This window comes from Bos indicus, chromosome 2, assembly GCF_029378745.1.
Source record: "Bos indicus isolate NIAB-ARS_2022 breed Sahiwal x Tharparkar chromosome 2, NIAB-ARS_B.indTharparkar_mat_pri_1.0, whole genome shotgun sequence".
Taxonomy (NCBI): Eukaryota; Metazoa; Chordata; class Mammalia; order Artiodactyla; family Bovidae; genus Bos; species Bos indicus.
This window is the reverse complement of record NC_091761.1, coordinates 106,004,138-106,016,345: the sequence shown is the minus strand read 5'-3', so window position 1 is coordinate 106,016,345 and position 12,208 is coordinate 106,004,138. Positions and strand designations below refer to the sequence as shown.

At 55.6% G+C, this 12,208-nt stretch overlaps 1 protein-coding gene across 11 annotated transcripts in view; it reads left to right on the top strand.

The window, feature by feature from the left end:
• Positions 1-12,208, top strand: part of TNS1 (tensin 1) — a 216,240-nt gene that overhangs the window by 66,334 nt on the left and 137,698 nt on the right. The window contains exon 1 of one of the 11 annotated variants that reach the window (XM_070772045.1): positions 2,286-2,524. The exons of the other annotated variants lie outside the window; for them this stretch is intronic. The gene's annotated coding sequence lies outside the window, so the exon portion shown is untranslated. Of the gene's footprint in view, positions 1-2,285; positions 2,525-12,208 lie in introns of those variants that run through there. 11 annotated transcript variants of the gene reach the window in all.

Below are 12,208 nucleotides of genomic sequence, written 5' to 3'. Positions count from 1 at the left end.
TTCAGAGGAGCGGTCAGTATCTGCCAAATGATTGGCGAAGGTGCATGGAGGATGTGGCTTTTGAACTCTTTCCTGAATGGTGTGATGGTAAGGTTCAAAGGGCAGGACCGCATCACAGAGGTTCTTAATGTCCTGCTGCAGAGCTGGGACTGGATATGTAGGTGGTGGGGAGCCAGGCACTATCTGATGTCAAGCAGGATGATAGTGGATGTGGGTTGGAAGGAGGCGATGGGGGAGGATGACACTTCTCTGACCAGGAGAGGGGTCCTCTTTTAAAGCAGACTCCCCCATCCACCTCTGGAAGAGCCTCAATGGCTGACACGGACCCCTCTCCCTTCCCTCCCCTGACCAGGGCTGGCCCAAGCTCCTGAGCAGCCCCTGGTCTGCAGCGGGTGTGAGGATCAGGCAGGACCAGGGTTGGAGCTAGTGAGGGCTGGGGGAGGCCTGAAGCCAGAGGCACGTCTGGAACGTCTAGAACGTCTCAGAGGCACGTTCTGTGGGGCCAGGACTTTCCCATCTCTGGTCAGTACACATGGGCTTAGATTGAGGCTGCTGTCAAGGCTGGTAGGTCCCGAGATGCTGAAATTTGGGACTCTGGGAGGCCAAACTCATCCCATCTGGGAAGGGATGAGGTCATCTTGCTCTGGAGACAGGGGGTGGATGCAAGGATTCCTCTGTCTCCGCCCTCCCCTAGCAGAAGGTCCCTCTCTCTCCTGCCTCCATTCTCCTGGCTTCACTGTCACAGGTGGTGACAGTGAAGGGGACATTAGAAGTGTGGTGACCATCTCTGTGACACTGGCCCAAGATGGCACCAAATCTTTCTAAGGCTGTTTGTTCCTCCCGGGCCTCCCCTATCACTTTACTCTTTGGAAAATTGAAGCTTGGGGAAGGGTTTGGCTGGATTCAAAAAACTACTGAGTCTCAGAGCTGGAAAAAATCTCAAAAACCTTCCCATCCGTACTCACTGGATAGCCGGGGAACCTGAGGAGGCTCCGAGGTTCAGGTCACTGGCCTGCTGGCCCAGGACCTCACAGGAAGGTGGCCCAGATGGCCGAGAGGAGGGCCTTTGAATCTCTGGAGGGCCTGAGTGGTGGGGTTGCTTGGCTTTGGAGCCAGCCCATGGGATCAGAGTTCCCGCTCTGCACCATCCTGTGTGGTCTTGGAGAAGTCAGCTAACCGCTTGGAGGTCACTTTCTTCAGCTAAAATAACAAGGGAGATTCAAAGACTTAAGTGAGAGAGAATATTCATTAAGTGCTGGGCATACAAACAGGTGTGCGGCAAATGACTTTTCCCTTCCCCTCAGGATAATCCTATCTGTTTCTTTTGTCATTTGTGTGGTACTCCAAGTTTCAAATCACATTTCCCTCCCATTTTTTTGTTTTGTTTTTTGGCTGTGCCACAGGGCATGTGGGATTTTAGTTCCCCAATCAGGGATTAAACCCGTGCCCCCTGCAGTGGAAGCCTAGAGTCTTAACCTCTGGACCACTGGGGAAGTCCCATTCCCCTAATACTTTTAATTGTAAGAAATCTTTTGCATGTAGAAAAGTTGAAAGGATAACATGGTAAACTCCCTGATTCTGTAATGGACACTTTGTGATATTTGCTTTATCTCATTTCTGTCTCTCCCTCCATCAATCCATCTTATTTTTTAAATATTTTTCAAAGAGAGTTGAAGCGTGCATTTCACTAACTAGAGTTCAATTCAAATCACTTTGAATATACAGTCATAAATGTCCTAACTCAGCCCAGAGGAAAAAAGCCAGGGTTGTTATCCCACATTTGACAGAGAAAAAAACAAAAGCTGGTTCAGAAGTGAGATTCTAGGTCTCCAGTCACAAAATGAGTTGGAAACAGTATAAAGCAGGGCGGTTTACAAAAGTTGGGAGTTGCTATTATTATTACTGTCTCATCAACCATCCTTTCTCCACCCAGTAGCTCTTGGGCCATTTGTCTGCTGTTGTGTCTCTTCCAAGGGGGAGGGGAGGGTGGGGTTTCTGGACTTCTTGGCATCTTGCCCCCTCTCCCCACCTCTGCCCCGGAAACCCCTCTGCCCCTCCCTGCAGGTCCCCAGGGAGACTGCTGAGCCGGCGGCTGAAGGAGGGGGCAGGCCACTCTTCTTGGCATCCCTTGCCCCAGGCATACGTGCCCTGACTCCCAGCCGCTCTGCCGGGGAGCTGGGCCTGAGTGTCCTGGACGAGTGCTTCAGGGGTTAAAGGAGGCTGCGGGCGGACCGCTGGCCGGCTCTGGGAAGGGGGAAGGAGGAGGCGGTGCGCCGGTAGCCCGCCCGCCTCCGCTGGGGGAGGGAGCCGGGCGAGCAGCGCCCTCGCTCAGTTGCTCCCAGCAGTGGCCCTGGGACCGGCTCCGCTCCCTGCGCCCGCTCCCCGCCTGGACACAAGGCTCACTCACGCCCTCCTCTCGGCAACCAGCTTCTTGCCAGCCACAGCTGCGGCCCCATCACTGCCCACCGCCCCCGTCCTGTGAGCCCAGACACCCATCCCGCCCAGTGACTCCTCTACCGGAAAGGTGAGCGTGGGGTGTGCGCAGTGTTTGTTTGTGAGTGTGTGCAGCGGGCTGCCGGCCCCGATGCTGTCAGGACCACCCGTCAGGGTACGAATTAGGGGAGCGGGGAGTCGGTTCGCCTGGTCACATGCCTCTGGGCTCAGTGGCCCGTCCTGGCCATCATGTCAGTCCCCTGCCGCCGTCAGTGTCTGGTTCTGGCAGGGATGTCTGGGGCGCGGTTGCCAGTCAGAAGGAGTTTTGTTTCCTGGAGAAGTTGCTGGTGTCAGTGGCTGCTTGAGACCGAGGCCAGCAGGGACTAGTGAGGAGGACTCGCTGACTGAGGCAGGCGGGAGGTCAGGGTATTCAGTCTCCAGGGTCCCTTCCCCTGCCTGCTTTCTGTCACGGAGAGGACTGAGATGTAGGCAGCTTTTTCTCTCTGTTTCTTCCCCTGCCACTGGCTGGAGCTGTTACTGGGTACCTTTTCCCCCCTTGGGGCTCTTCTTCCTCTCATATCTCATCCCCCGGGGGCGGGGCGGGGTGGCCACGGTGGAGAATGAGGGTCTGGCAGGCCCACATCTCATGGGTCACTGCTCCTTTGCCCATGGGCACAGCCTGGCATGAGTGCCCCCTGCCTCCCTCCCCCAACCAGCAGCTCCTACTCCTTTCTCACCCCTCTGGGCAGAAATAGCTAATCCAGGTGGTTAATGAACAGACACACACAGGTGCCTTTTAACCGCCCCCCCCCCTCCGCCTCCCCCGTCCCCACTGCTCTCTCTGGGCCCTGACCCTGTGTGCCACCCCTTCCCAAGCCCGAGCATCCATACAGAGCTAACTTCAGGGTCTGTTCTCCACCCCTCCTTCAGGACCAGAGCCAGGACTGCCTGCCCAGATGTTTTTAGGTTGGCTACTCTCTTAGAAGACGGAACTGGGAGGGTGGTGACCGAGGGGTGACCCACTGTGTTCTCAAGTCAGTCTCCCTCCAGAATGCGTGTTGGGTAGGAGAGGAGCTGGTTTGACCAGAGCAGAACAGACGGCTGTGGAGCGAGGCTAAGAGAGATGGCTGGAGATGAGGGTTCTATAGCCTTCGGGGAACAAGAATTTCTCTTCTGGGAGCCCCAGAGTGCCTTCTGTGTGGCCCAGCCAAGCCAGGGGTTCGAGAAGGTGGGGAGGGAACACCCTTGAGTCTCTGCTGGGCCCCTTCCTGAAGCTGCCTGGGTGGGGTGGGGACCATTGTGGTCAGGCTTGGCCTTAAGTTGCTTCCACTCCTGCCAGTGGGCGGCTGCTCCAGTCTCCCCCACCTTGGCTTTCCCCCCAGGACCTCAAAACTTGCTACATCTTAAGGCATCCTCTGCCCCGAACTCTCTGGCCTAGGGATGGGGGAAGGAGGCCCTGGGCCTGGCTCTGGATGGGGAGCCTGCTGGGAGAGCTGTCAGTGGGATCAGTGCTGCGGTTACGGCTTAGGGTTGGCCTTGACTCTGCTGTCCCGCAGAGGGTCTGGAGTGGAGACAGTGGGCTAGAGCCTAGGAGGGTCTCAGCCAGGCCAGTAGAACTGAAGCCAGGACTTTGATCTGGAGCTGAGAAGTCTTGGGTGGCGGAGGAGGCAACCTGGGAACCAACCTCTGTTTCCAGACCTCTGGCCTTGAACCCTCCTGGCCCTTCTTCCTGATCCCTCATCCCAGACTTCACACTTCACTTCCCCCAAAGCCCCAGTTCAGAGTCTCCCACGGCGGTGGGGCGGGGGGGTGCTATTGTGTCTGGAACTGTGAAAACAGGGGGCTGGAGTGGGGCTGGGGTATATGGGGAACAGAGGAGTTCAGAGACGAGGTTACTGTTTGGTGACCATCTTCTCATTGCTGAGGGACTGTGGCTGAAGCTTTGGAGTTTGGGAACTCTCAGTGTCCTGTTTCTTTTGAAGTAAGAATAGGAAGCAAGGGGGCAGAATGGATTTTTGTTTGGTGAAGGAAGCTTAGGTCTGTTTAACGTAGGGCTTTCCTAACAAGCTTAGCAGGTCAGTGGGAGAAAGGGCTGCCTTGTAAGGTAGTGAGCTTCCCGTCCGGGGAGGAGTTCGGACAGAAGCTGGACAACAGATTCCTGAGCTGGGATGTGGTTAGAAGGGATGACCTTGAAGGTCTCTGGGGATGCTGAGGTCCTGGGATCCTTGGAGTCGGGGAATTCTCTGACACTGGGGTCAGGGAGCAGGAAGGCAGTGGCCTCTGGCCTGGGGCGTGGGCACTGGCAGGACTTCTCAGGGTCCTCCTTCTCTCTGCCAGTGTTTGGGGAACAGCGAACCTGATGCTCTGCCTTCACACCCATTGCTCACCAGCCCACCATGTTGTCCCAGCTGCTTCCTGCAAAGATTCTGAGTTTCTTCCTATTCCTCGTGTCCTGCTCCTTGCCTTGCCCTGCCGGTTAATCCCACAAGGGTTGGAGCGGACCTGTGGGCTCAGGACATGGTGTGCAATGGAGGGGACCCGTGCCCCTCTGCAGCTAGAGCTCACTTCCTGCCCTGAGATCTAACTGGGGGCAGTGGAGGGGCAGAGAAGTGTGCTAGTATGGGTAGTTTGAGCTCCTCCCCAGTTTGTCCCCTACTGGAAAAAGGGGCCTCCCCAGCCTGCCTGGCGCTGGTAGGCAGTGGAGCCAAGATCTTGCGAAAAACGCAGGGGTTGTACTTCTCTGAGCCTCAGTTTCTGAATTTGTAAAATAATACCGGTTTGGGGTTGTCGGGGCAGCTAGAAGTGGTTTGTGTAACTAACAGCTGGAGGTGCAAGCCAAGAGAGTTGTTCTAGGGCCTCTCTGGGGTGTGGGAGGAACTGGCCACCTGCTCCCCCCACACCAGCCTCTCCAGACCTGTTTTCCAAGGTTAGGGGTGGCAGGGGGAGGGAGGTCCTTGAGAACAGAGAGGTGAAGTTCAGTGGGGGTGGGGCTCAAGATTTCTGAGCACCAAACCCTGGGAACCTTGGGCTTCCCCTGATGGAGTGTCAAGGTGGGCTTCTGGGCTGGGCTCTGGACCCACGCTGGGTGTCCCAGCCTGCCTCTCTTTGCAGCCCCTCCTCTCTGGATGGCCTATGAGCCCTTTTCTCCTTAGTGCGTGCATGCATGCTCAGTCCCGTCTGACTCTTTTTGACCCCATGGACTGTAGTCCACCAGGCTTCTCTGTCCGTGAAATTTCCCAGGCAAGAATATTGGAGTGGGTTGCCATTTCCTTCTCCAGGGGCTGAACCGGCATCTCCTGCATTGGCAGGCAAATTCTTTATCCCTGAGCCACCTGGGAAGCCTCTTTCTTCTTAGTGGGAGACTGAAGGAGGAGGGTCCTGGCTTTGACAGAGGATGAAATCCTTGCTAATGTCTGACTTCAGCACCTCGGGACCTGATGAGGCTGCTTAATTAGGACCCATCTTCCTCTGGTCTGATAAAGACCAATTCGAGGGGCAGGAGGTGAGGGGCTGGAGATGTCAGCTTGGAGCTGGGGTGGCTGTCAAAGGGTTTCAGGTGCAGCCGCTCTGGCTTCTTGGCTTATTTCTGGGGTCCCTAGTCTCTTTCATTCCAGAAAGGGAAACAGGCCCAGTTGAGGGATAGTGCTGAAGTGGGGCAGAGGAAAGCCCTCCCAATCACTAGACTCAGAAAAAAGCAAATCAGAAATGAATGCGGTGCTGCAGGAGGGAGAGAGTGGTTTGGGGAGACTGGAGGGACTTCCTGTGTACTGTCCCCACCCCCTATGGTGCTGGTCTTAGCTTTCAAAGTTATTAGGCTTGCAGAGGTGTGGGTACCAGTGAGCTGGAACGAGGGTAGTGGGGGTGGCAGGGCTGCCAGCCTTGCGGTCCATGCCACCCCCCAGGTGTCCCTCCATTATGCACGGTCACTCGTGCCCTCGCCTCCTTCCTAATCTTCAGTCTCCTGAAACTCTTTCCCGTGGGATGGGTTGGGGGACTGGTGGAGGCCTTCAGAAGGTGCAGCTGGGTCCCTGGCCAGCTCTCTCACCCAGGTTGGTGACCCTGGCCATCTTTCTTCTCTTCCACACTTTGGTTTCCCTCCGGGAGGGTGGTTGGTCTCCGTGGAGTGGGAACTTGGGTGGGGTGGGGGTGGTAGGTGGGCCCAAGCCAGTCCCTGGCGCTGCCTCCTCCAGGGTTTATCTGGTCGCTCTAATCCCTGCCTTTTTAGGGCTGGAAGCCTGTAGCTTGGGCCTGGGTGTTCTTGGAGGCAGACAGGGACTGGCCCAGGAGGGCGGAGTCCCAGGGAGCTGGTGAGGCACGAGGTGCTACAGGAGGGCCAAATCCTGTCCATCTGCCACTGTGGGGAAGGGCCCCCGTCCCAGGTCAGGTCCCCTGGAAACTTCCTAGGCGTTCTCCAGCAGAGAATACGGGGGTCCCCCAATTTCCTAGCCCTTGCAGGCTTCCTCTGTGCTCACCTGTCTTCCTGCTGATTACAAGCTCCTTGAGGGCAGGCCTGTGCCTTTTGCCTCCCTGGTGATGCTGGCTCTACCTGGCAGAATGCTGCTTAACATGAACCGATGGACTAATGGGCTCAGGGGACAGTTTTAGATAGCTTAAAACATTTTAAGTTTATTCTTTAATGTAATTTTTAAAGGTCACACTCCATGTACAGTTATTACAAAATAGTGGCTATTTTCCGTGTTGTACAATACATCCTTGTAGCCTACCTTACACCCAATAGCTTGTAACTCCCACTTCCCTGCACTTATTCTCTAGCACCCCCCGCCTGCCCCCTGGCCCCCGCCCCCAAACACACACACTGGTAACCACTAGTTTCTTCTCTGTATCTGTGAGTCTTGCTTCTTTTTTTGTTCTGTTCACGAGGTCGTTGCATTTTTTAGATTCCACATAAAAGTGACATCACACAGTATTTGTCTTTCCCTGTCTGACTTATTTCACTTAGTATAATGCCCTTGCCAGTTTTAATGATAATTTCTGCTCCATGGTTTGTTTGTGAGGATCAGATGAGTTAGTTTCTTGAAATCACTTTGAACAGTGCCTGGCACATAGTAAGTGCTCAATAAATATTAGTGATTATTATTATTATTATTGGTGGTGGGGGTGGTGGTATTATTCTAGGTGCCCAACTCTGGGTTGGCTCTTTTCTCTCCTGTTGCGGCTGTTCCAGCCCTAAGACAGGGAGGGTTATGGGCCCAGAGAGTGGAGGAGATAGTGGCACTGTTTTCCCTCGAGGGGTCCTAGCCTCAGAGCCTAGAGAAGAGATTTTCTTTCCCTGCCTAACTCTCTCTGTGTGACTGAGGGGAGGTGGGAGATAAGGGAGCCTCTCCAGGCTTTCTCTGCCCAGGGAGCTGTGTTTACGGAGGACTCTGAGAAAGCTGCCATCACTGTAAACAAGATGCGTTATTATAAACCAGCCCAGTTTCCCCTTCTTGGCTCCCATCCCATTTGTTGATGAGAGTCACCGGATCAGAGACTCCCAGGCTGAGCAAGGATGTGGCCTGGCCTCCAGGCAGGCTCCCCTTGACCATGGGCTACATGCATAGCGGTAGCATCTATATTTTAAAAGTGGGATTCCCCCAGTAATGCTGCAAGTTGCTGCGTCTCACGCCCTCTAAGTTGCTGTGTCTCACGCCCTCTAAGTTGCTTGTCTCATGCCCTCTAGGTCTCTCCGAGGTCTAACCTGCATCCCTCTCTCTGTAGCCTTAGTTCCATCCCCTGTTGGTAGGAGGTGGGGGAGAACCATGCCCAGCCCTTCCTGTCTGCCTTGAAGCTGGCAGCTCTGACCCCCTGGTGGCAGTTGCAGGCTCCTGGTCATGCTCTTTCTCCATCTCAGGCCTCTCTTGGGGTCATCTGCTTTCCGGCGCCCCCGATGTTCCTCATTAGTCAGGGTCAGCCCTCAAGACCTGCCACATACACCCTCCACCTGGTCCTGGTTCCCACCCAGGGAGGCTGAGGTTGCTCCAGGTCAGGGGGTGGGGAGGGGGGGTGTGGAGTGTGTGTGAGCTCTGTTTCCGGACCCCTGGCCCGCCCAGTTGCAGCTGTAAAAAGCATTAAGCAATTTTTTTTTTTTGAAGAAAGAATAGGCTTGGGCTGATGATGATGACAGCTGGGGAGGGTTTCTGAGTTCAGCCTGGCCCTATCTGTCTTCCCTGTCTTAGCCCCTGCTCATTTCTGTCCCATTTCTAGGCCATTGCTCATCTAGAGGAGGGGCTCACCGTTGACCTTTGACCTCAATCAGACCTGAGCAGTCACTTGGGCTCTGACAACCCTTTATGGGGAACAGCCTGTGGGTTCAGCATGGGGCTTGATCCTGGGATGGGGCTGCCCAGGGGCAGGCAGGGGGCTTCAAGGGACATGTAAGGAAGGGTTCCTGCCTTGGAGTTCCTGTGGCCGAGGGTGGTCGGAGAGCAAGGCACCTGCCTCTTCCTGCACTTGGGAGCAGTCCCTTCCCTTGCTGGGCCCGGTGTCCTCATCTGTAGGAAAGAGGGCTGGAGAGATGCTGGGCTGGAGGAGTCTGTGAGTCCACGTCCCTTCCGAAGCCTCCCCTGGTCCCAGGCTTTGAACTTCACCTTGGATTGACCTTGCTTCCCTCCCCCAACCCCCAACCCTGTCCCCACCTCTGGCAGTCGCTGGCAGGAAGTCCTGCTGATTAGGGCCCTAATCACCGTCTGAGACTCCCAGAAACAGCCAAGCTGGTAGAGCAGAGAGGGACCACCAGGCCAGAAAGGCAGAAGCATGGGGAGCAGCCCCCAGTCAGGAGAGACATGAACTGGGGTGGTGGCTGTGACTAGGGGGTGCTAGATGCCTGTGCGGGGTTGGGGGTTGGCTCTTTGGGCCTGGGCAGTGCCCTGGACTCTCTGCCAAGGCGGTGTGGCAATGGCTGAGTGCAGCTGGGCACACTTAAAGCTTTCTGGGTGTCAGCCCTCTACCAGGCAGAGTGCCAGGGATATGTGTGGGGCTGGAAAGGCCAGGGAGGCATGCTCTGGTAGGACGCAAAGGGGAATCGCTGGAGGGTCTCTGCAGCAGGCAGGGGGTGTATCAAGCAGGAAGGAGTGCACATGAGGTGATAGAATGGAGAAAATTTTGGAGAAGAGGTGCCGTTTGAGATGGGTTTTGAAGGTTGAGAAGGAGTTCTGCAGGAAGGAAAAGGGACAAAGGCTTCTTTGGGCATGAGGGGAGGCCTGCACAAAGGCACAGGGGCATGCTGTAATGATGGATGAAATAATCGCTCCAGCCGCGTGTCAGAGTCCGGCTTTGGTGTTCCTCCTAACTCTGCTGCTTACTAGCTGCCTGACCTTGGGCCAAGCCTCAGTATCTGCATCTGTAAAATGGGGTTAACATGCAATCTCATAGAGTTGTGGTGGGCATGAAATGAGATCGTACTTGTGAAGTGCCCGCTTGAGAGGCTCAGTGCCTGGCACAGGCCAAGCCCACAGAAAGTGGTTTGTGTGGGGAAGGCTAACTTTGGGGGAACCTGGAGGTGTTGCCTGGGGCTCAACTGTAGGGGGTTTACTAGGTGAGGTTAAAGAGGGAAGTGGCAGAGGGCTTTGACAGAGAAGAAACACAAAGAGATGGTGATTTGGGCACCTGAGAAGGCCAGACTGGGCCAGGGAGACTGGGGACAGGTCCCAAGGCCAGCCTCCTGGGGTCCCCGGGCTGGGAAACCCTCCCCTGAATCACTTCACGCCTCTGGGCTTCTTTCCCACGTGCTGTCTTCCTCTCCGGGGTCAGAAGGCTGGGGAGGCACTGAGGTCTTCCTGGGCCATCTTTCGGGCCAGAAGAGAGCCTGGGCACGGCTTCACACACGAACGGATGGACAGACTGCAGCAGGCGGGAGTGAGGGTAGACGGTTGGCAGCTCCCATTTCTAAAGAGTTATGCAAGAGAGACTCCTGTAGAAGGTGTTATTTACCCAGTAGGTGCTCACACATGACCAAGGGCGTCCCCTGGTCAGGTGGAGGCAGTGGTGTCCCATCTGACCGTCAGTGGACCGGTGAGTGTCTGATGGGCTGCCTGTCCAGAGCTAAGAGGAAGGTTGAGTGTCGCAGAGGCTGGGTGCTCTGCGACTGTGCGGAGGAGGTAGCAAGGATTTCAGGAGCTTTAACTTCCTGAAGTGAGGTCCTGTCCCTAGGGCGGAGTGGCATGGAGGTCAAGACCACATACCCTGCAGCTGCACTGTCTGGGTTTGAATCCTGAGACCACCTCCTGCAGGCTGTGTGCCTGCCGGCCACTTACCTAACCTGCCAGGGCTTCAGTTTACTTAACTGTGAAATGTGGGCACCAGAAAGATCTGTGTCCTATGGACATATTGCACGTGTGCATGCTAAGTTGCTTCAGTCGTGTCCAACTTTGTGTGTCCCTATAGACTGTAGGCTCCTCTGTCCATGAGATTCTCTGGGCAAGAATTCTGGAGTGGGGGACCTGTGGTTATTATTACTATTATTGTTATTACCACTTTTGGTGCAGAGGGAGGGAGTGGGGCAGGGGCTTCTTGGCAGCCATGAGAGGAACCACCCAGAGGGAGGTGAGGGGAGCGCAAGAGATAGATGGAGGCTTTGAAGAATCCTTGGTGCCTTGTGAGTTGCTTGTGATGCCACACAGGGCCCTGCTTGTGCTGTGGCCAGCTGAGCTGAGCAGAGCGTGGGAGCGGAGGCAGCAGCCAGGCCTGGATTCCCGGCTGTAGTTCTGGGAGAGCAGGGGAGAGCCGGGGCGAGGGGTGGGGGAGGAGAGGTGAGCAGAGAGGAGGCCAGGACTATCCCTAGTCCCCAGCTGAGACCCGAGGAATTCTTTCCATCATCTCTTGCCAGAGGTCCTGACCTTTTTTTAGCTCCAGGGCCTTTGGAAGGCTTGTGGTCCAGTCTCCCTGCTTCCTGGGCAGCCTGTTTCTGATGCCCCTTCCCTGTTAGAAAGTGATTGCTCTGCATGAACTACTGTCTGGCTGCAGTTCCTTTGGGCTGGAGGAGCAGTCTGGTGGGAGGAGCAGCTGCTTTGCAACAGGAGGGAGAGAGGGTAAACATCAGGGCCCTGCCCTGAGTTGGGGCAGGGGAAGGGTTGGCTGGAGGGACTGATGGCAGGGGGATTCAGATGGCCTGTTTCTAGTCCCTCTTTGGCACTGTGTGACTTTGGGGAAATCACTTCCCCTCTCTGGGCTTCAGTTTCCTCATTTATGAAAGGAGAGGGTGTAGCTAGAGTTCTTGATTTCTAATTGGTGTTGGAATTCTGCAAATCCATGGCTCTTTCTGAACAGAGAGGTCCTTGCTCTTAGGGCTCTGGGAAGAGCTGGCACAGAGGTGCCAGGGTCTGGCACAGAGGTGCAGGCCCTGGAGGGTCTTTAAGCATCTACTGAGAAGCCTGCTGAGATGCTGGGGAGGTCCCTTCCAGCCCTGGCATTAGAAGATTCTTTGCCCAGTGACCACTCCTCAGCTCCATTTCTTGGAACAGAGCAGAGGGCAACAGCTGTCTTGAGTTGAGGGGCCAGAGCTTCTGGGTCTCTGTCCCACTCTTTAAGGTAGGGACGCGCTGGCAGGATGAGAGCTGGTGGAGTAAGAGAGGGAGCTAGGCAGATCTGCCAGCTCCTCCTTGGTCATGCTTAGGGGACAGTGGGAGTAAGTGATGTGCTTAGCGAGGGCGTACAGAGAGGAGTGAGTAACAGTTGTGAGTAATGGCTGAGTGTGTCTGTTGGGCAGGTGGCTCTTAGACTGTACAGAGCTGTCCAGGGCTCCGGAAATGCTCTCTGGAGGCCCAGCCACTGAGTCACG